Source organism: Schistocerca cancellata, chromosome 4, assembly GCF_023864275.1.
Source record: "Schistocerca cancellata isolate TAMUIC-IGC-003103 chromosome 4, iqSchCanc2.1, whole genome shotgun sequence".
Lineage (NCBI taxonomy): Eukaryota > Metazoa > Arthropoda > Insecta > Orthoptera > Acrididae > Schistocerca > Schistocerca cancellata.
This window is the reverse complement of record NC_064629.1, coordinates 875,430,892-875,452,702: the sequence shown is the minus strand read 5'-3', so window position 1 is coordinate 875,452,702 and position 21,811 is coordinate 875,430,892. Positions and strand designations below refer to the sequence as shown.

General features: G+C 43.0%; 1 pseudogene; it reads right to left on the bottom strand.

Annotated features, from left to right (window-relative positions):
• Positions 1-21,378: 21,378 nt before the first annotated feature.
• On the bottom strand, positions 21,379-21,496 carry LOC126185970 (5S ribosomal RNA; annotated as a pseudogene).
• Positions 21,497-21,811: the final 315 nt, after the last annotated feature.

The following is a 21,811-nucleotide window of genomic DNA, read 5'->3' as shown; positions in this document are numbered from 1 at the left end:
CGTCGTTAGTCATCTTCCGAGTTAAACTCAAACTATTCACCTCCTAAAAACTGTGTTATGGTTCAAATGGTTCAACTGGCTCTGAGCACTATGGGACTAAACTGCTATGGTCATCAGTCCCCTAGAACTTAGAACTACTTAAACCTAACTAACCTAAGGACATCACACACATCCATGGCCGAGGAAGGATTCGAACCTGCGACCGTAGTGGTTACACGGTTCCAGACTGTAGCGCCTAGAACAGCAAGGCCACTCCGGCCGGCAAATTGTGTTATGTTCGTGGTGCTTACTGTGGATGTGTAGCTGAGGTGTTATCATAGGGGTTTATGATTTACGTCAGAAGTAGCATATTAATCTGATATTTATTCATCTGCCTTGTCGTACTGATGATGTCAAAGGTGTTTAAATCAGTTTTCTTCGGCCACATGACCTGTCCTTCAATGTGACCCTAACCGCAGCCGCACAAGATTCAGCAAAGGCATATAGTATGCAGATAAACTCACTTGCCATCAACGTGCATGACGTATCTGACAGATTTACGTGTTTTTAGATATCTTCGGTCCACACGACAGTCATTAAGTGGCAGTAACACATTAACATTTATTGTCAGAAGCTAAACAAGTTCGTTTCAAGGAATAGACTTTGCCTGTGTATTGGGAACTTTACGGTGACTGCAACCTCAGAATGTCAAGGGTTTATTCCTACTCTCACGCTCCGGACCCAGTAAATGCATGGTCTTCAGGAGAAACCAACAGCAGCCCGACATCCATTACCTATACCAGTAGGTCTGCTTCAGATACTTCTAGTAGCCGGCCGTGGTGGCCGAGCGGTTCTAGGCGCTACAGTCTGGAACCACGCGACCGCTACGGTCGCGGGTTCGAATCCTGCCTCGGGCATGGATGTGTGTGATGTTCTTAGGTTAGTTAGGTTTAAGTAGTTCTACGTTCTAGGGGACTGGTGACCTCAGAAGTTAAGTCCCATAGGGCTCAAGCCATTTTTGAACTTCTAGTACATATAATTCATTTCCCTTTCGTTTACGGATTCGACGTTGGACATATACACGCTACAATGGTTCATATTCTCGAAATTAGCATTCGACAATTTGGCCAAATACCCATTCAATGTGTTTCATCGTCATCGTTATTGGTCGCAAAAAGGTAACACAATCACAGTAAGAAAATCACCGTGCCCTGGAATACATTAGAACCAGCGATCTGCAATAGGAGGTCGGCCAAACTGACTTTTTCTCTTTATTTAGATGTACACGTCTTAACAAAACTGGCCTCGCACACATGCCTGCTAAAGACTCTAGCTAGTGGTATTTAGCAACTTTACAGTGCAGCTTTCAATTATTTGTTAAAATTTCAAGCACGTTTGTCTGTAACTATTTTAAATATGTATATTCAAGGACACACGCAGACACATATGGATGAGCACAAACTCAATATAACATCGTCAATTTCGCGAGCGGGTTTCGAATCAATGATCTTCGAAAATGAGTCTTAGTGTCTTGGCCCACTGGGCGTCCACGAGCCGGAGCCCCATTGGCTTAAGGGCAGACCTAAAACAGCAAGAACACTTAAATAGGTCTCCCTTAGTTTGACACAACTACCGCTCTTTTTAACGAAAATATATTTACTTCCTCCCCAGACATCAGTATACATATGAAAAGCAGAAACCAGATCGCCGGCAGTCAATCACAATTGCTCACTGAGAACATTCAGTTAGAGACAGATTGATTGAAGAAGATTGATTGAAGAAGGTTGACTGAAGAAGACTGATTGAAGAAGGCGGGTTTTCAGCCAGAGATGCTGAAAAGACGTATGGTGTGGCACGTACTATTGAAAAGAGATGTTCAGGGAATTATGTTGAAAGAGGCACTACGAACAAAATTCCTGCCTCAGACAAGAAGAGGCTCAGAACACACCAGGAGAACACAGATCTTGCGACAGTTTCCCTTCCTAAATGCGAAGCAGTTGCGGCGAGAGACCATCTTCGTCGGCTACAGTATCACAGTTCGTCGAGGGCGGGGGAAAACCGGGCTCACGCACAAAGATCCGCTGTGAAACAAGAAGTCAGAGAGGAAAACGTGCCGGCCGGTGTGCCCGAGTGGTTCTAGGCGCTACAGTCTGGAAGCGCGCAACCGCTACGGTAGCAGGTTCGAATCCTGCCTCGGGCATGAATGTGTGTGATGTCCTTAGGTTAGTTATGTTTAACTATTTCTAAGTTCTAGGGGACTGATAACCTCAGAAATTAAGTCTCATAGTACTCAGAGCAATCTGAACCATTTGAGGAAAATGTTTTATACCAGTTGGCATTCGTGGAGCTCCATTTGAACGCGGTATGGTTCAAAAATGGCTCTGAGCACTATGGGACTTAACTTTTGAGGTCATCAGTCCCCTAGAACTTAGAACTACTTAAACCTAACTAAGCTAAGGACATCACACACATCCATGCCCGAGGCAGGATTCGAACCTGCGACCGTAGCGGTCGCACGGTTCCAGACAACGCGGCATGGGAAAACATAATTTTCACTGACGAAACGGTGTATTCCACGAGCAAAGATGGTCCAAGCGTCATTTAAAGACCGCGAGGGACAAGAAATCGCGAAGAATATTTAGAGACTACAAGGAGAAGTGGGCGACTATCGGTTTCCTGCTGGAGTTGGATTTCTGCAAGAGCAGTATAAGTACTTCTCAGAATTGAGGGAACTCTTGACAACAGACACTACGCCCGTACAGTGAAGATGTGATGCTTCCTTTAGGGCGAACGCTATACACTGAAAGAGTAGACGAAGTGTGTGTATGGCATTATTGGCCGAGAGCCGCCATCTGGGGTGTTCGGCCATCTGGTGGAAGTCTTTTGATTTGACTTCATTTCGACGAATTGCACCTCCATGGTGAGATCAACACACACACAGCCCAGAGATGAGAAAGTCCTCGAGGTGGGCGGGGAACGGACTCGGGGACTCATGAGCGAGAGTCAGCAATGCTAATAACAAGAACACGAGCTGCTGACACATTACAGGAAGATCATTCTCTTGTGCACAATTCGGCATTCGTTTGGGAGCAGCTGTCCAGAATGGGCATCACGTTGTGGACTGGACGCCACGTGCTACTGATATGAATCCAATAGAGATCATTTGAGCTGAGGAAGCACGAAAAGTATCAGATAACTGGCCGCGATACCAACCTGCTACGTCTGATTCACACTGAGACTGTGTTCTTGAAGCGTGGGAGGAAGTTGTCTCTTCTGGAAATTACGTCCGACTCCTCATAGATTCCACGCCAAGACACATGATTAACGTTAGAAATAATGGCGGATACTGGACAAGATATTAGAGCACTGAGGACATTTTACTTTCTTTGCTTGTACTTTAGCTCTATTTTCTATCAGTGAGAGCCTGTGAAGGTCACTTGGCGAAAGAAAAGTATCCAATATATGATAAAATATCAGTTAGTTTTTCTTTAATTTGCCGTTTTAATTGAAATAAATTTCTTTTAAATGCGTTTTTTAAATATTACATCTCTCTTTCATTTGCTCTCTGCCCTCATACTTAAAAAGTAACAAATTCTGAGGGACTTTCTTGAGGCTATTTTTTGTTATTTTAAATTCATCTCTCTCTTGCCCTCTATTGCTACCTCCTTCCTGCATCCTCCCAAAAATTTCTTCTAATAGTTATTCACCTTTAATTTCCCCTCCCACCTCTTTCTCTCACTCTAAAGAGCTACGACTGGTAGGCAAGTTGGGTGCCTCCGTTTGTAAACAGTCATTAATATCGGGAATCGACTTCTGTCGGCTGTCGTGGACTTGATGTGACGGGTTTTGTGACGTCATGAGAACTTTTCTGACGTTTACGGTGGGAGAGTTATTTGAGCTTCGGTCAGAACGTAACACCTTGTAGAGTAATACTTGTAGGGGATAGATGAGACGTCTTAGCTGCCAAACTGACGCAGATTTATTTCTGTAGTATACGAAATCTGACATGTGTGGACGTCGTCCAGCTCTACCGGGTATGGAAAGACTACACGAATAAGTTCCGTTTCTGTGTTTCATAACCAGTCGCTAACATCTGAATTTGAGTGTTGTTATATGACGCAAAAGCGCTTGACTTCACGGTGGGAGCTTCAGGTGATTAGCAGTTTTGTTTTTCAAAGTATAGTGAATGGAGTCAGAATAAGGTGGTGTAACGAATCGATGGCAATCTTGCAGAGCAAATAACTAATTATGGGAGTTAATGGCCGTTATGAGGCTCGTTAAACTGGGAATAAACCATTTGATTTTGTTTGGCTAGCATTTTTTTGTGCTGAAATTTCTGGTGCTAGAAGCTAGTTGGAGGTTAAGCGATGTATATTTATATTTCATTTTACGATTTTCCAATGACTTTTAGATATTTGTCCGTGCTGATGTCACCTGAGAGATTGCTAGTTTTCATATCTGTTGGTCGATATGGTTTTTCATTAGTTCCTTCATCTTTTGTATTTGCAACTCTTGTAACCACCAGCTACTACTAGCCAAGGTCTACAACCCGACCAAGGATTTTAGCCTAACTGGGGTTATCGCCTCGCTTTTTCAAAATCACAGGTTCTTCGTCAGTCGATAGAGACTACGTAAACAGGCTCCCGCAAGGAAGCACAGATTTTGAATCAGTGGAGAAAATCCACGCGAACGCCCTTAAACAACTTTCCAAGTAGAGCAACACAAACCAAGTTAAACCAGTCTCACAAAGACACTAGTGTGTGCTTTGAGGACCGGGGATGCTAGTCTCAAATTAAAGACAGTATGGGCAGTTCCCGAACTGGAACACTGTTTTACGATCCCAAATTATCTAAGAGTGGCACTTGAGAGATCTCTTACTTTGAAGAAGCACTGCATGAACTGCAAGTCAGAAGTTTCCATCAGGAATAATCTTCTGCTGAAAGTGGCCGTTACACAGCGCGGTAGCCAACCTGAAACTCTACAGATCTCTGCAATGGCCCTATGCTATTCTGCGACAGTGTGTGTATGTACCGTTAGATAATTTCAGACAAGTGGATCTGGCTCTCAATGACACCTGCAGAATCCTAACAAGTTGCTTGAAACCCACTCCAGTGGAATGGCTTTACCATCCCGGAGGCATAGCACCACCACCTGAACGAAGAGAAATAGCTGCGAATGATGAAAGAAAGAAAGTGGAGCATGAGAGAAGTAGTCCTCTGTAGGGGCACCAATGACTGAAGACAAGGGAGAGTTTGCTTAGAACATCGACCCACTCACAACCACTGCTGAATAAGACAGGTTGCAACTATGGAGGCCTACGATGTACTTCCCCCCAGCTGTAAAAGAGTTTCAGAAGCCTTGTCTCCTGACTATGATGAGACATGGACAACCTGGAATTCCTTGGTTAGACTGAGATCTGGAGCTGGCAGACCAAAGTTTAACTTGGTAAAATCGGGCCACACTGGTAAAGATGATATTCAGTGTGCCTGTGGAGAAAACCGGACTGTTCGTGCTTCAATGACGACTGTGTTCAGCCTCCTGCGCAGAAGATAAACTTCTCCAAGGAACACAAAATGCATTGGAAGCGGCAAAGGTTTGGTGAAAAGTAATACCGTCATAACTGTGTATAATGTGTATATTTCCGAAACGAAAACGAATAAATAAATTTACTCTTGTTCTTACACTTGCAAACGCAACCTATCGTGGCCACCTCACATGCTACTATCAGAAATCGCAATTCCTTGCAATTGAAAAGAGATATGTAAAAGACACTTTCCCCGTGATGATGATGATTTGATCGTCGAAACGAAGAGTATTCGAAGTAAAAACTTCGTGACTGACACAATATTAGATATTTTTCCCTATCTGGACAATGTTTCGTGAAAATGTGTGAAACATGAAGCTTTGTCAGTGTAAAGCAATAATCATTTAACGTTCGAGAATGTATGATGGCTATTGCTGTAAATCCGAAATAAGGTTTCTTTCTGAGCTATTTTTGAAAGTACAAGTTATTTTAATACACAGTTATTGCCTGTCGGGTGACCACTTTCAAGCTGCTCACACTTTATAGGCCAACAATACTTAAACAGTTTGTAAAATATATTCCACAATACTGTAGTATTGAGTACATATCTAAAAAGCCGCCTAATTTCTGTGTGACGCTTTCGTCGCGTAAATGTTAGCTAAGAATAAGACTACATGAAAATGTAGTCCATTTTTATGCTCAAGAGTCTATGTATTACTGAACTGTATTTCAAAAGAATTTGAGCTGTTAATTGGTTGAAAAATTATCAAGATATGTCACGAATTATATCTAAAGTGACTAACAAGATAAGCCACCAGAAGGCAGAACTAAAGTGTCAGCTATTATCCGAGCACGAGATACTGTCAGACGAAATACTTTTCGGCACCGGAAAAATAAATCACGAGCTATAATGAACGACTTAAGGTACTGACGAGCAGATACACCGGATATAATCCTGCTGCATCCGTGAATGTGCGACTATGTTCAGGGCTTTGCTTCCACACAGGGACTGTTCTCTAGGCAGTGCAAAACAAGGAATCACTCCACAAACGGCATCAACAAACATTTCTCTCAGCCATGGAAGCACAAAGAAAGACGACTGCAGAGAGAAGGGGACGGATTTTTTTTTTCTGAGAAACAAAGATTTCACACAGAGCGTCTGAAAATAGGACATGGAAAGTTCAGCGTATTCTGCTGAGAAGGAAATGCAATTATGTTCTGAGTATATCCGCTGTCCAATGTTTATCAGGAATTTGATAAAGAAACGTGAGCAACTTGTATGTCGGCCAGTACGAGGTGCATTCAAGTTCTAAGGCCTCCGATTTTTTTTCTAATTAACTACTCACCCGAAATCGATGAAACTGGCGTTACTTCTCGACGTAATCGCCCTGCAGACGTACACATTTTTCACAACGCTGACGCCATGATTCCATGGCAGCGGCGAAGGCTTCTTTAGGAGTCTGTTTCAACCACTGGAAAATCGCTGAGGCAATAGCTGCACGGCTGGTGAATGTGCGGCCACGGAGAGTGTCTTCCATTGTTGGAAAAAGCCAAAAGTCACTAGGAGCCAGGTCAGGTGAGTAGGGAGCATGAGGAATCACTTCAAAGTTGTTATCACGAAGAAACTGTTGCGTAACGTTAGCTCGATGTGTGCGTGCGTTGTCTTGGTGAAACAGCACACACGCAGCCCTTCCCGGACGTTTTTGTTGCAGTGCAGGAAGGAATTTGTTCTTCAAAACATTTTCGTAGGATGCACCTGTTACCGTAGTGCCCTTTGGAACGCAATGGGTAAGGATTACGCCCTCGCTGTCCCAGAACATGGACACCATCATTTTTTCAGCACTGGCGGTTACCCGAAATTTTTTTGGTGGCGGTGAATCTGAGTGCTTCCATTGAGCTGACTGGCGCTTTGTTTCTGGATTGAAAAATGGCATCCACGTCTCATCCATTGTCACAACCGACGAAAAGAAAGTCCCATTCATGCTGTCGTTGCGCGTCAACATTGCTTGGCCACATGCCACACCGGCAGCCACGTGGTCGTTCGTCAGCATTCGTGGCACCCACCGGGATGACACTTTTCGCATTTTCAGGTCGTCATGCAGGATTGTGTGCACAGAACCCACAGAAATGCCAACTCTGGAGGCGATCTGTTCAACAGTCATTCGGCGATCCCCCAAAACAATTCTCTCCACTTTCTCGATCATGTCGTCAGACCGGCTTGTGCGAGCCCGAGGTTGTTTCGGTTTGTTGTCACATGATGTTCTGCCTTCATTAAACTATCGCACCCATGAACGCACTTTCGACACATCCATAACTCCATCACCACATGTCTCCTTCAACTGTAGATGAATTTCAATTGGTTTCACACCACGCAAATTCAGAAAACGAATGATTGCACGCTGTTCAAGTAAGGAAAACGTCGCCATTTTAAGTATTTAAAACAGTTCTCATTCTCGCCGCTGGCGGTAAAATTCCATCTGCCGTACGATGCTGCCATCTCTGGGACGTATTGACAATGAACGCGGCCTCATTTTAAAACAATGCGCATGTTTCTGTCTCTTTCCAGTCCGGAGAAAAAAAAATCGGAGGCCTTAGAACTTGAATGCACCTCGTATATCGCGTGGTTGTTGGAGCTGACATGAATCCTAACAATGGGTGACACGCTACAGTACATATGAAACTTACGATATTTGCCAAAGAATCATTCAAACCTCGTATCTATAAAGCAAGCCAATATCAAGTGTTCTTCATTGGCGCGCATTTATCTGCACTGCGTTCAGTGATTATTTCTGGGTGCCCCAAGCGTTTTCCTCCGTAATTTTTCATGTTCTTATTAACACTTCTTGTCGCTAAGAGAAGTTTAACCATGTTCAGGGGTATGCATCACAGAACCCACGCGATAAAGTGTATCTGACACTTCGCACCAGCCAACCGCTTTAGAAATCAATTAATGATGGTTCCTTCCTCACGTAATCCGTAACATTTGGTCCATATATTTTCCGAAGTAAATTTTTTATTTATTTGTTGTTTAAATTCCCTAGAAAGGAAGCTCTAAGAGCCTGTTCGTGAATGATGCAGTATTGTAAAGAGAAGTTTCAAAACTAGACAACTACAGCGAAGTACAGGAAGGTATGCAGAGGACCGACGCTCGATGCAAGGATTGGCAGCTGACCACAGAATAAACAAATCCGACACATTGCACAGCAGACGCTACAGGTTATTTGCGTTTAAAATTCCGAGACAAGACGTTCGTAGAAGAATATATTGCTTATTCGCAGGTAAATTTCGCGAAAAGACCATGAAGGCGATGCTAGAAAGAATTGAGCTTGCACAGTTGCTTACCAACAATCGTTTTTCCCGCGTACGAGCCGAGACAAACAGGGAAGAAGGAAGTCATAGCGGGTACACAAAGTATCCTCCCCCATGCACGAAGCGGGAGCCCGCTGCGAAGGCCCATATCTGAATGGTCGTTCAGGAGACACTGTTGGTAGCCCCTCGGTTCACCTGGACAATCAGTAGTTCAACAGTTGCGCGGCTATTCTCTCGTACCCATCCCTGCAGCCGTCGATCACCTCTGTCATCTATGGGCCGCGGTTCACCACAGTTCCCTCGCCGATTTCGAAAGCGCCATTTTGCCATGCGCGGTATGCTTTAACCGGGGCGGGAAACGAACGTTTTACAAACTTTGCCATTTCGGAAATACTTCCACCCTAGGACGAATGCCAACGATCGTGCCTTTTTGGACGTCAGATAAATCGCTCCGTTTCCTCATTACGACACGACCTCACTGTTATCCGCGTCCTTCCGAACCCTTTATATGTCCTCCACTGATGGTGCCGCCACATGCCGTCTATGCGTGGTTATTGGCCGTTAACGTCGAATATAGGCGGCGATCACATTAATTTCACTGGACCACGTATATTTCTGTGTCCATTTGCCTCACCATTGCGTATAAAAATACGTATGAAAATAGTATGCAACTAGAAAACAAGTGGTACACAAGTAACTATACTAAGTTCATTATAAGAATAAACCTGATTTAAACATGTATTCTTGCGCGTTTGCTTGATTCTCATTGGATTTCGTTTCACGTGGAGCGAAAGCCAAGCTGTGTCCAGTACAGTCAAGTACTATCATAAGGATACGTTTTAGGTTGTGTTATACGCTCATAGACTGAGCCTTAATAAGGGCCAACAGAATTACCGGTGCATTAAAGTTGGTCAGCACTAGCCAGTCAGCTGGTCCATCTCATCTGCAGTGATGTGAGCAGCTGCAAAAAAAAAAAAAAAAAAAAAAAAAGTTCTGAGCACTATGGGACTTAACTTCTGGGGTCATCAGTCCCCTAGAACTTAGAACTACTTAAACCTAACGACATCACACACATCCATGCCCGAGGCAGGATTCGAACCTGCAACCATAGCGGTCGCGCGGTTCCAGACTGAAGCGCCTAGAACCGCTCGGCCACCAGCGGCCGGTGAGCAGCTGCAGTTCAGACGTAAAAAGAGACGAGCAAAGAAACCATATAGCTTCGAATGTCATTTAATTAAATGAAATAATATTCGGCAAACCTCCAGCACTACCGCCTGATTCTCAGGTGAACAGACGGAGAGCGTAAAATGTTTTCCTTCTCACGTAATATAGCATTCTAATTGCAAACAAGAGTGATGAACATTCCTAACTTAAGGACAGGGTAATTTTTGTGAGCGAGCTATGTGCGCTGCAAAAGCATACTGCAGGAATTTCGCCGTACTGTTGAGTACTGAAGCCACTGAAGGTATTAATTACAGACAGTCGTCTGGTAATCTTTCAGCTCCTTCCTTATTCGAATCCCAGAAACACATTTCGGTACTGGAACTGTCATCTGATACGCTGATGACGAGGCGATCAACAGTAGAATCCACGAAACCACCCAGGCGCCGGATATTCTCCTCATCTTTTATTAGGTGGCTTCCTATATCTCGCCAGCGTTCGGCAGTGACATGTGAAAACGCTGCGTGCGGTTGTTCCAGTACGCCTGACAGCTTAACAATCTTATTATTTCTCAGATAAATCTCTTAACTTGGCTCCAGTTCAGTTCTGTTGGGTTCATATTGTAATGGTGCAGTAACAAATGTAAAAACACAACATTTGTATGGTGTGCTCGATGCTGTGAAAATTATTATTTTTCGTGTTTCTACGACACTTATCACTTTGGTTCGTGAGAGACTACATCTGCGGTATAAAACAGTGGACATAGTGCAAATAAAGTGTATTTGGTTTTTCATTTCTGCCTTAAAAATTATATTGTTATGTATTCTTAATTTGTCGCCCCTATAGCTGGGTGGTCAGCGCGGTGGTCTGTCGCGCCAAGGGGCCCGGGTTCGATTCCCGGTTGGATCGGAGATTTTCTCCGCTCAGGGACTCGGTGTTGTATTGTCCTCATTATCATTTCATCATCATCGCCAGTGGAAGGCAACTGGAATCACTTCCTAGACGCTCATGCGGTGGATCTCTCTGACGAGGCTTCCCCCATGACAAGACCTGCCGAAAGGCAGAACACGAAGTAAGTATTCTTAATTTAAGCAGCCGTTTTTAACAATCTTTCATAAAATATCGATTATTCAGACTTTATATTTGGAATGAAAACAGGAATATTGAGTGTGATATGTAATTAGAAACAAGAAGACGTGCATTTTTCATAAAAAAGATGACCTGAATTAGCGATCCATGAACTACCCTAGGTTATCAAGTTACTACGCTACCGATTTCGCTGCACACGAGTATTTGTATGTAAACTGCATCAAACACAGTCTCTCTGGAAACTTCAAAGCCGCTTTTTTACTGTCAATTTATGAAAAACATTATGAGCAACATATCTCTCGGCAGTCCTTATTCGTGTTCCACGTGCGTGTTTCACTACGGAACAGGAAGAAGCCTCAGCCATTTTCATACTGCCTATTAATAGAGGGACCACCAGAGCACAACAGTACAGAGACTGTGGCTGTACACGATTTCTGAAATAAAAACTACTTATCTAAAGCGTGATCAAGAGAAACGTTGACGGCATGTTTATACGTTAGAATATCTTAAAGTTTCATTTAAAGTAACTTAGTAACAATATATCTAATACATAAGTAGGACCTACTTCCAAGAGCGTAACAACACCAGCGTACGTGTGCTACGGCTTCTGACCAGTCACCGCGTTTGTATTGGTTTACATCAGGTTTATTCTTATGATGAGCAGAGAATACGTACTCTGCTAACGTAAGGCGCCCAATACTCTCTCGCAGCCATACGAATCTTTGTGGTTTTGTGAAGTACTTCAGTATCTTCCATTACCGCCATCTCCTGGTATTTTCTTCAAAAGCGTTCTCCAGAAATTTCACGTGGACAGCGCAGTATGAGAAGCTTTCCCACAATAGACAAGAAACGCACACTTACTTTTTGTTGCTAAACGCTGGTATGTCGCTTTGTTACAGATACTCATCTGCCAAGTGTGCCGCATGTATCCACGTCAGAAGTAATGCTGTAAATAAGGCGGCTGAATGACATATTCCGTGAAAAAGGTATTAGCGATCATAATGTCGTTATGGCTTTTGTGTCAGTGCAAAAAAAAAAAAAAAACAGAGTAGAGTTTTCTTGTTTCGGAAAGCAAATAAAATATCTTCATAATCAGCTCCAAGCATTCACCGCGGGACACAAAGGTATTGGGCATCTTTGGTCGGAATTTAAAGGTATTGCCCACCACGTGCTAGAGAAGTGTGTGCCTAGCAAAAATGTAGGGGAGGGAAAGGATCCACCTTGGTACAACAAATATATTAGGAAGTTGCTGAGAAAGTAGAGAATTTTGCACAGTCGTTTTAAACGTAGTCATTGCTCCGCTGACAAACAGAAATTATGCGAAATGAAAGCAGCTGTCAAAAGGTCAATGAGAGATTCATTTAACGAATTTGACAGCAATATTTTATCTGCAGATTCTAAAACTAACCCCAAAAAATTTTGGTCGTATGTAAAATCTATGAACGCTACAAATGATTCAATACCACCTCCTGCCGACACTACGGATAACGTAACGGATGATGATAAACAGTAGGCCGAAATTCTAAACCTAGCTTTCAAAAACTCGTTTACGGTTGAGGACTGCAGCACCATTCCCCCTTTCAATTATCAAACAAACACGAGGATGGCTGACATAGTGGTCAGTGTATCTGGGTTTGTAAAACAGTTAAGATCCTTAGACGCCAGGAAGGCATCTGGCCCAGACAGTATCCCCGTAATATTTTATGTTGACTATGCTACAAATATAGCACCATTCTTATCCATTATCTATCAGAGATCATTGGAAGAGCGGAAAGTTCACGGGACTAGAAGAAGGCCCAGGTCATAGCAATCTATAAAAAGGGTAGAAAATCGGATACACATAATTACTGGCCAATTTCACTGACGTCGATTTGCTGTAGAATCATGGAACATATTTTGTGTTCAGACGTAATGACCTATCTTGACTCTGAGAAGCTCATCTGCAGAAACCAGCACGGTTTTAGGAATCAGCGGTCATGAGAGACACAGCTGGCCCTCTTCGTGCATGATATACAACAGGTTCTAGATACCGGCTCCCAGGTTGATGACATATTTCTCGACTTTCGAAAGGCATTCGACTCAGTTCAGCACTTTCGCTTGCTCCAAAAAGTGCTCGCTTAGGGTCTATCCGATGACATTTGCTGTTGGATAGAAAGTTTTCTAACAGGCAGAGAGCAATATGTCGTCCTGACTGGGGTGACTTCAACAGAAACAAGCGTAACTACAGATGTGCCCCAGGGCAGTATAATAGGTCCTCTGCTTTTTACGATGTACATAAACGATCTGGTTGATGGTATTGACAGCGGCATTAGACTGTTTGCCCATGGCGCTGTAATCTACAAGAAAGTAGTATCACAAGGAAGTTGTGAACAAATCAATGACGATTTGCAGAAAATTAATGCGTGGTGTAATGACTGGCAGTTATCTCTCAATATTAGTAAGTGTAGCCTACTGCGTATAACAAGGCGAAAATCCCCATTAATGTACGTGTGCAAAATAAATGCCCAATCTTTGGAAGCGGTAACATTCGTAAAGTATGTGGGTGTGACTATTAGAAATGATCTCAAATGTAATGATCAAATTACAGAAGTAACGGGCAAGGCGAACTCTAGATTGCGGTTCATTGGTAGAATCCTGAAGCGAAGCAGTCCTTCAACAAGGAAATTGCTTACAGTACGTTAGTTCGTCCAGTCTTAGAGTACTGTTCGTCTGTATGGGACTCTTACCAGTTGGGTCTGATTCAAGAGACTGAGAAGGCCCAAAGAAGAGCGGCAAGATTCGTGACTGGTGCATTTAGCCATCGCGAGAGCGTTACATCTCTCACTGAAAGTTTGAAGTGGGGCACACTTGCAGATAGACGACGCACTAAACGGAAGAGGCTGCTCACTAAATTCCGAAATACGATCTTCGCCGAGGATGTAGAGCATATATTATTACTACCAACTTTCAAATCGCGCAATGGTCACATGCAAAGATGAGGGAAATTAGAGCTCGTACTGAGGCGTTCAGAGAGTCGTTTTTCCCTCGCGCGATCCGCGAATGTAACAGGGGGGGGGGGGGGGGGTGGAATATGACTTTGGCGCGAATTGTGCCCTCCGCCACACACCGCTTGGTGGCTAGCGGAGTATATATGTAGATGTAACGGAAGCGTCTTGAAAATCTCCATTAGCTAACTAAATTAATTATCCAACGTAAAGCAGCAGAAAGTGAATATGTTAGAGTGACTTTCTTAGATAATTCAAGCACCTTTATAAGATTATTCACTGCGTTCTTATATCATAAGAAGCCATTTATGCTTGTAGGATAGTTCTGTTTTCTCGTTTTTACTATCCTTGCCCCGTATCATCACTAGGTCGGCACGTTATTCTGAATTTGGCAATGTCAGTGATGGAGAGTGGACGTATCCGTTTCCTGTCGCCACCCATTCTGCCTGGGACGGAACTTGTGGACCCCATCTGACTGCTTCTAGTGTTATCCCATGTGAAAGTGTGAGAACGTAGAAAGTAGTACGTTTCTTGAAATTTTTGGACGAGGGCTCTCGGAAATTTGTGAGTAATGTTGTCCGCAATGCACGGCGTCTTTCTTGTAACGTGTCACACTGTGGTTCGTTGAGGATTTCTGTGGTGCTCTCAGACTGATCAAACAAAACCGTGGCGAATCGTCTACTCTTGAACGTCATCTGCTGTCAGACACGTTTCATGACATGTATTCACTTGCACGTGGGTAGGGACTTGTCTGTCTCAAATAATCTGTAGTGACTTCTCCATCTGTTAACATAGCTTCTCTTTGGGTGAAGACTGTGACTATATCTCAGCGAGTCACGTAGACTTTGACGTGAGCCAGCTAATAATTGAGCTGGGTGGTTAATGTAGCCGTATGTTCAGAGGGTAACAGGACATTCTCTTCTTGCTCCTGGTGCTGTGAGGAAGTACAGACGCTTTTTCTTGTGATAACAAAATGGGCACATTGAAGCCACTTCGTTCTCGATTATGTTGAGATAGTTCCTGGCAGCATCCTTCCGCTGCATTTGGGTGATTGCACGTTACGTGACTTTCCAGAATTTGGAGCATTAGATTTCTTTCCATGAGATACTTTGCAGTCGTGTTTAAAGAAGACAAGGTAAGGTGTTTATTCGAGTTAGAACACACGGCAATCAATACCCAATTTCTATTCAGCCATCTTAGGTTTCAAGTTGTTATTTCGTTGCTCTTACGCTCATCACGTAATACTTAGGTGTTAATATGAATAAAATGGTGATTTTCCTGGTGCTTTGTGTATGGATTGTCATATAAAGACACATGACTCGCTGAATGGGAATTGCGTGTGAAGAATGAGACTTGTATTCAGTTTCTGAACAATAAGTTTGGGATCGTTACCAACTTATTTTGCGCTTATTTTGCGTACACTTTAACTACACTTAAAGTAGAGAGGGAACAAAATAACTTCAGCACTGAAGAAATTTGTCTTTAAATTAAATTTTCAGCCATCCATGTAAGTTCACGTTGCTGTTGAACTTCAAGACACGTGCATGCGGAGGCGCAGACTTCGAGATAAATCTATGCTACCACACTAGTTCAGTTATTTTCCATTTACACGGTGTTGTACTATACAGAATGCAAATACATTTGCATCGTACTACATACGTCTGTAAGGTGTAATTCATATAGTTACACAGCCAGTAGCTGCGTGAGATTTGTTGTGGGGAGTATGGTTTGTTTTGTCTTGGTTTGACTACTATTACACTTATGGTTATTCCGTTGTGCTATTGAAAAGTTCTTGTCAGTATGAAATTTATAACAAAGTTAGTCAGGCTGCGTTTATTCACATATTTGTGAGATTTCATACAGTGGAGAAATGTAGCCGGAAGCGGCTACAAGGGTAGCGAAGTACGTGTGGAGTGCACATGGGGGTTTTTTAGGTTAGAGAATTCCCTCCCTAGGTCCGACAAGACGCCTCCTGAGACGCGGCAAGGTAGGAGTAGGCAAAATGCAACAGGGAATAACAATATTAATGTGCTAATAGTAAACTGCAGGAGCGTCTATAGAAAGGTCCCAGAACTGCTCTCATTAATAAACGGTCACAACGCCCATATAGTACTAGGGACAGAAAGTTGGCTGAAACCAGACGTAAACAGTAATGAAATCCTAAACTCAAATTGGAATGTATACCGCAGAGACAGGCTGGACAGTGAAGAGGGAGGCGTGTTTATAGCGATAAGAAGTGCAATACTATCGAAGGAAATTGATGGGGATCCGAAATGTGAAATAATTTGGGTGAAGGTCACTGTTAAAGCAGGCTCAGACATGGTAATTGGATGTCTCTATAGGCCCCCTGGCTCAGCAGCTGTTGTGGCTGAACATCTGATGGATAATTCGGAAAATATTTCGAGTAGATTTCCCCACCATGTTCTAGTTCTGGGTGGAGATTTTAATTTGCCTGATATAGACTGGGAGACTCAAACGTTCATAACGAGTGGCAGTGACAAAGAATCCAGTGAAATTTTTTTAAGTGCTTTATCTGAAAACTACCTTGAGCAGTTAAACAGAGAACCGACTCGTGGCGATAACATATTAGACATTCTGGTGACAAACAGCGCCGAACTATTTGAAACAGTTAACGCAGAACAGGGAATCAGCGATCATAAAGCGGTTACGGCATCGATGATTTCAGCCGTAAATAGAAATATTAAAAAAGGTAGGAAGATTTTTCTGTTTAGCAAAAGTGACAAATATCAGATTACAGAGTACCTGACGGCTCAACGCAAAAGTTTTGTCTCAAGTACAAATGTGTTGAGGATCAGTGGACAAAGTTCAAAACCATCGTACAATATGCGTTAGATGAGTATGTGCCAAGCAAGATCGTAAGAGATGGAAAAGAGCCACCGTGGTACAACAAACGAGTTAGAAAACTACTGCGGAAGCAAAGGGAACTTCACAGCAAACATAAACATAGCCAAAGCCTTGCAGACAAACAAAAATTACGCGAAGTTAAATGTAGTGCGAGGAGGGCTATGCGAGAGGCGTTCAATGAATTCGAAAGTAAAGTTCTATGTACTGACTTGGCAGAAGATCCTAAGAAATTTTGGTCTTATGTCAAAGCGGTAGGTGGATCAATACAAAATGTCCAGACACTCTGTGACCAAAATGGTACTGAAACAGAGGATGACAGACTAAAGGCCGAAATACTAAATGTCTTTTTCCAAAGCTGTTTCACTGAGGAAGACTGCACTGTAGTTCCTTCTCTAGATTGTCTCACAGACGACAAAATGGTAGATATCGAAGTAGACGACAGAGGGATAGAGAAACAATTAAAATCGCTCACAAGAGGAAAGGCCGCTGGACCTGATGGGATACCAGTTCGATTTTACACAGAGTATGCGAAGGAACTTGCTCCCCTTCTTGCAGCGGTGTACCGTAGGTCTCTAGAACAGCGAAGCGTTCCAAAGGATTGGAAAAGGGCACAGGTCATCCCCGTTTTCAAGAAGGGACGTCGAACAGATGTGCAGAACTATAGACCTATATGTCTAACGTCGATCAGTTGTAGAATTTTGGAACACGTATTATGTTCGAGTATAATGACTTTTCTGGAGACTAGAAATCTACTCTGTAGGAATCAGCATGGGTTTCGAAAAAGACGGTCGCGTGAAACCCAGCTCGCACTATTCGTCCACGAGACTCAGAGGGCCATAGACACGGGTTCACATGTAGATGCCGTGTTTCTTGACTTCCGCAAGGCGTTCGATACAGTTCCACACAGTCGTTTAATGAACAAAGTAAGAGCATATGGACTATCAGACCAATTGTGTGACTGGATTGAAGAGTTCCTAGATAACAGAACGCAGCATGTCATTCTCAATGGAGAGAAGTCTTCCGAAGTAAGAGTGATTTCAGGTGTGCCGCAGGGGAGTGTCATAGGACCGTTGCTATTCACAATATACATAAATGACCTTGTGGATGACATCAGAAGTTCACTGAGGCTTTTTGCAGATGATGCTGTGGTGTATCGAGAGGCTGTAACAATGGAAAACTGTACTGAAATGCAGGAGGATCTGCAGCGAATTGACGCATGGTGCAGAAAATGGCAATTGAATCTCAATGTAGACAAGTGTAATGTGCTGCCAATACATAGAAAGATATATCCCTTATCATTTAGCTACAAAATAGCAGGTCAGCAAATGGAAGCAGTTAATTCCATAAATTATCTGGAAGTACGCATTAGGAGTGATTTAAAATGGAATGATCATATAAAGTTCATCGTCGGTAAAGCAGATGCCAGACTGAGATTTATTGGAAGAATCCTAAGGAAATGCAATCCGAAAACCAAGGAAGCAGGTTACAGTACGCTTGTTCGCCAACTGCTTGAATACTGCTCAGCAGTGTGGGGTCCGTACCAGATAGGGTTGATAGAAGAGATAGAGAGGATCCAACGGAGAGCAGCGCGCTTTGTTACAGGATCATTTAGTAATCGCGAAAGCGTTACGAAGATGATAGATAAACTCCAGTGGAAGACTCTGCAGGAGAGACGCTCAGTAGCTCGGTACGGTCTTTTGTTAAAGTATCGAGAACATACCTTCACCGAAGAGTCAAGCAGTATATTGCTCCCTCCTACGTATATCTCGCGAAGAGACCATGAGAATAAAATCAGAGAGATTAGAGCCCACACAGAGGCATACCGACAATCCTTCTATCCACGAACAATACGAGACTGGAATAGAAGGGAGAACCGATAGAGGTACTCAGGGTACCCTCCGCCACACACCGTCAGGTGGCTTGCGGAGTATGGATGTAGATTTAGATAGATGTAGAATAGTATGTTTCAAGGCAGTAAAACTCTGGGTCGTAGTCTCTCATAACCCAGAGGCTAAAGTATAAATTAGTGAAAGACTTTCAATGTTCTTCGAAAATATTCTAAATTTTTCGTTAATCCACCTTGGAAGATATCAGAGACCGAATAAAAATGCTCTAGAGCAGATCAAAAGAGCACTTTTTCAGCGACCTTTTTAGTGTATCAATCAAAATCTTTCGAATCCTTCTGATATATCTGAGTCATAGATCTGCCTTCCCCACGGTGAAATTCAGGTGGTTATTTCGCCGTAAGTCACTTCGGAAGGACGTCCTTCGATACTCGAAGCTTGTGACTGATTGTAATGGTTGACCGCTGATAAAGCTTTCAAATGATATCGAATCCTTTCTTGCATTTACGTACATTATATTTATTTATATTAGCAATCTTTGCACCAGACACTGATTCTTTGCAAGTCTGTATGCACTGTGTGTCAAGTGTTTCTCCTAGACTTTACCCTCCTGCTCACTGTGAACGGCTACCTCGATGTAGCCCGGGTGCTATGTTCGGACTGCAATATTTCTCCACAAAGTATTATCGCTTTCGAAACCACTCTGAGAAAGTAATAGCTTAAGGATACGTTGCAACTGATACCACATCGAGTTCTGAAAAATGTTTGAGAAAAAGGAAAACAACAAAAATATTGCTCTGTAGAATAGTTACTTGCAAGTGTCCGGTTTCAAGATAATGAGATGACTTGTTTGCCTGTTGTAGACGAATAATTGCTAGGTGTTCATTTAATCACCCCAAATTCCTGCCACTTTGATCAATACATAAATGATTCTAGTATGAGATTTTCACTCAGCATCGGAGTGTGCGCTGATATGAAACTTCCTGGCAGCTTAAAACTGTGTGCCGGAGCGAGACTCGAACTCGGGACCTTTGCCTTTCGCGAGCAAGTGCACTACCATCTGAGCTACCCAAGCACGACTCACGCCCCGTCCTCACAGATTTACTTCTGCCAGTTAGCATGACCAAGTGCTCGTAACATTTTAGAACCCATGTTTACTACACATTTCCCTACATTCTAAGCTCCAACAACACCGGTACGTGTATTCCACTGTCAGAGGTATTGAAATGATTTTCGCTTGTAACTTTCGACTTGTTCGTTTCCGAGCTAGGGACCCGTACCTCAAATTGATACATTTATACTTCTCCGTCATCCTTGAAAGTTTGTAACATAGTCACAGAATCACCCTGTATATACATACACTAGCTTAGCTCCCGCCGATTCGCTCGCATAGACTATATATTTTTTATTGATTCGAACTTTTATGTTCTTCACAAATTGCAACACCTTCTAAGTTTTTCACGCTAAGCAAGGCAAGACGGAAAAAATTGTATTCTTGTGTTATGTGTGCTGCGAAAATTGGTGGACTGGTTGGTGAATTAGATAGTTACATCACTTAACGCAGTTAAGTGAAAATAATCTATTACAAAATGTTGAGGTTTTTTATTTGTGTGTCTCCGTACCTACTGCTCACTCAAACGCGAGTTTATACAGTAACGTGAAATGGCATAAGTAACGGTAATAACCGAGCGAGGTGGCGCAGTGGTTAGACACTGGGCTCGCATTCGGGAGGACGACGGCTCAATCCCGCGTCCGGCCGTCCTGATTTAGGTTTTCCGTGATTTCCCTAAATCACTCCAGGCAAATGCCGGGATGGTTCCTCTGAAAGGGCACGGCCGACTTCCTTCCCTATTCCGATGAGACCGATGACCACGCTGTCTGGTCTCCTTCCCCAAACCAACCAACCAACCAACTAACGGTAATAACCAGTTTATTATTTTCTGTTATGGAATGGAATCAGTTTTTCAAGGAGAAACACTTTCAGAGAGCTTTACACAACTAATAATTGCTTTTCAAGGATCTCATTTTACTCTATAATCATGTAAAAATTTAATCGTATACATATTCATTGTCTTTTCCGAAAGTACTTCTGACAAAAAAGCGATTTTGGTAGGTGAAGTATAGAGTTTTTGTTAAGCACGCGTTTTGCGTTCTTGTGGAAATATTTCCATAGTAACTTTCATCGGCTAACGAATATTTCTTTATATCTAATCTAGAAGTGAAATACCAATTTTCATAAATTTAGCTTTAAAATTTTTTTAATGTTACGAAATATTTTCTTAAAAATTTTCATCTCCTATTGCTCTTCCTTAGGGGCTGATGTTCCAGAAATACTGAAAGACTTGTTTTTTATTTCTAACCGGGAAGTCAAATACCAGTTGTCATAGATGCAGCATTAAGTTCCTTTACTAACTCTCACCTCCAGAACAGGCCATGAAGGCCCAAAGGTACCGACCGGCCGCCGTGTCATCCTCAGCCCTTGGAGTCACTGGATGCGGATATGGAGGTGCATGTGGTCAGCACACCGCTCTCCCGGCCGTATGTCAGTTTACGAGACCGGAGCCGCTACTTCTCAATCAAGTAGCTCCTCAGTTTGCCTCACAAGGGCTGAGTGCACCCCGCTTGCCAACAGCGCTAGGCAGACGGGATGGTCACCCATCCAAGTGATAGCCCAGCCCGACAGCACTTAACTTCGGTGATCTGACGGGAACCGGTGTTACCACTGCGGCAAAGCTGTTGGCCAAATTCCTTTACTAGTTCTTCAATAATTACTTATTTTCAAGAAAACTTCCCCACAGTATTTTACTCCCTTAGTGGTTGAATTTCAAACATGCTGTAACACGTATTTTTTATGTTCTGGCTGAGAAACCAGATACCAGTTTTCGTGGTTTTAGCTTCAAAATTCCCTTAATAGTGACATTCGTTCAAAAAGCCTTTCATCCCTTGTTTCACCCACTTAGGAGTGGAATTTCGGGCAATCCCTTCTTAAACGATGCCTACAGTATAAGATCCACAACCTCTCCAAACTTTCCATCCTTAGCGGTTTCGGCTGGGAG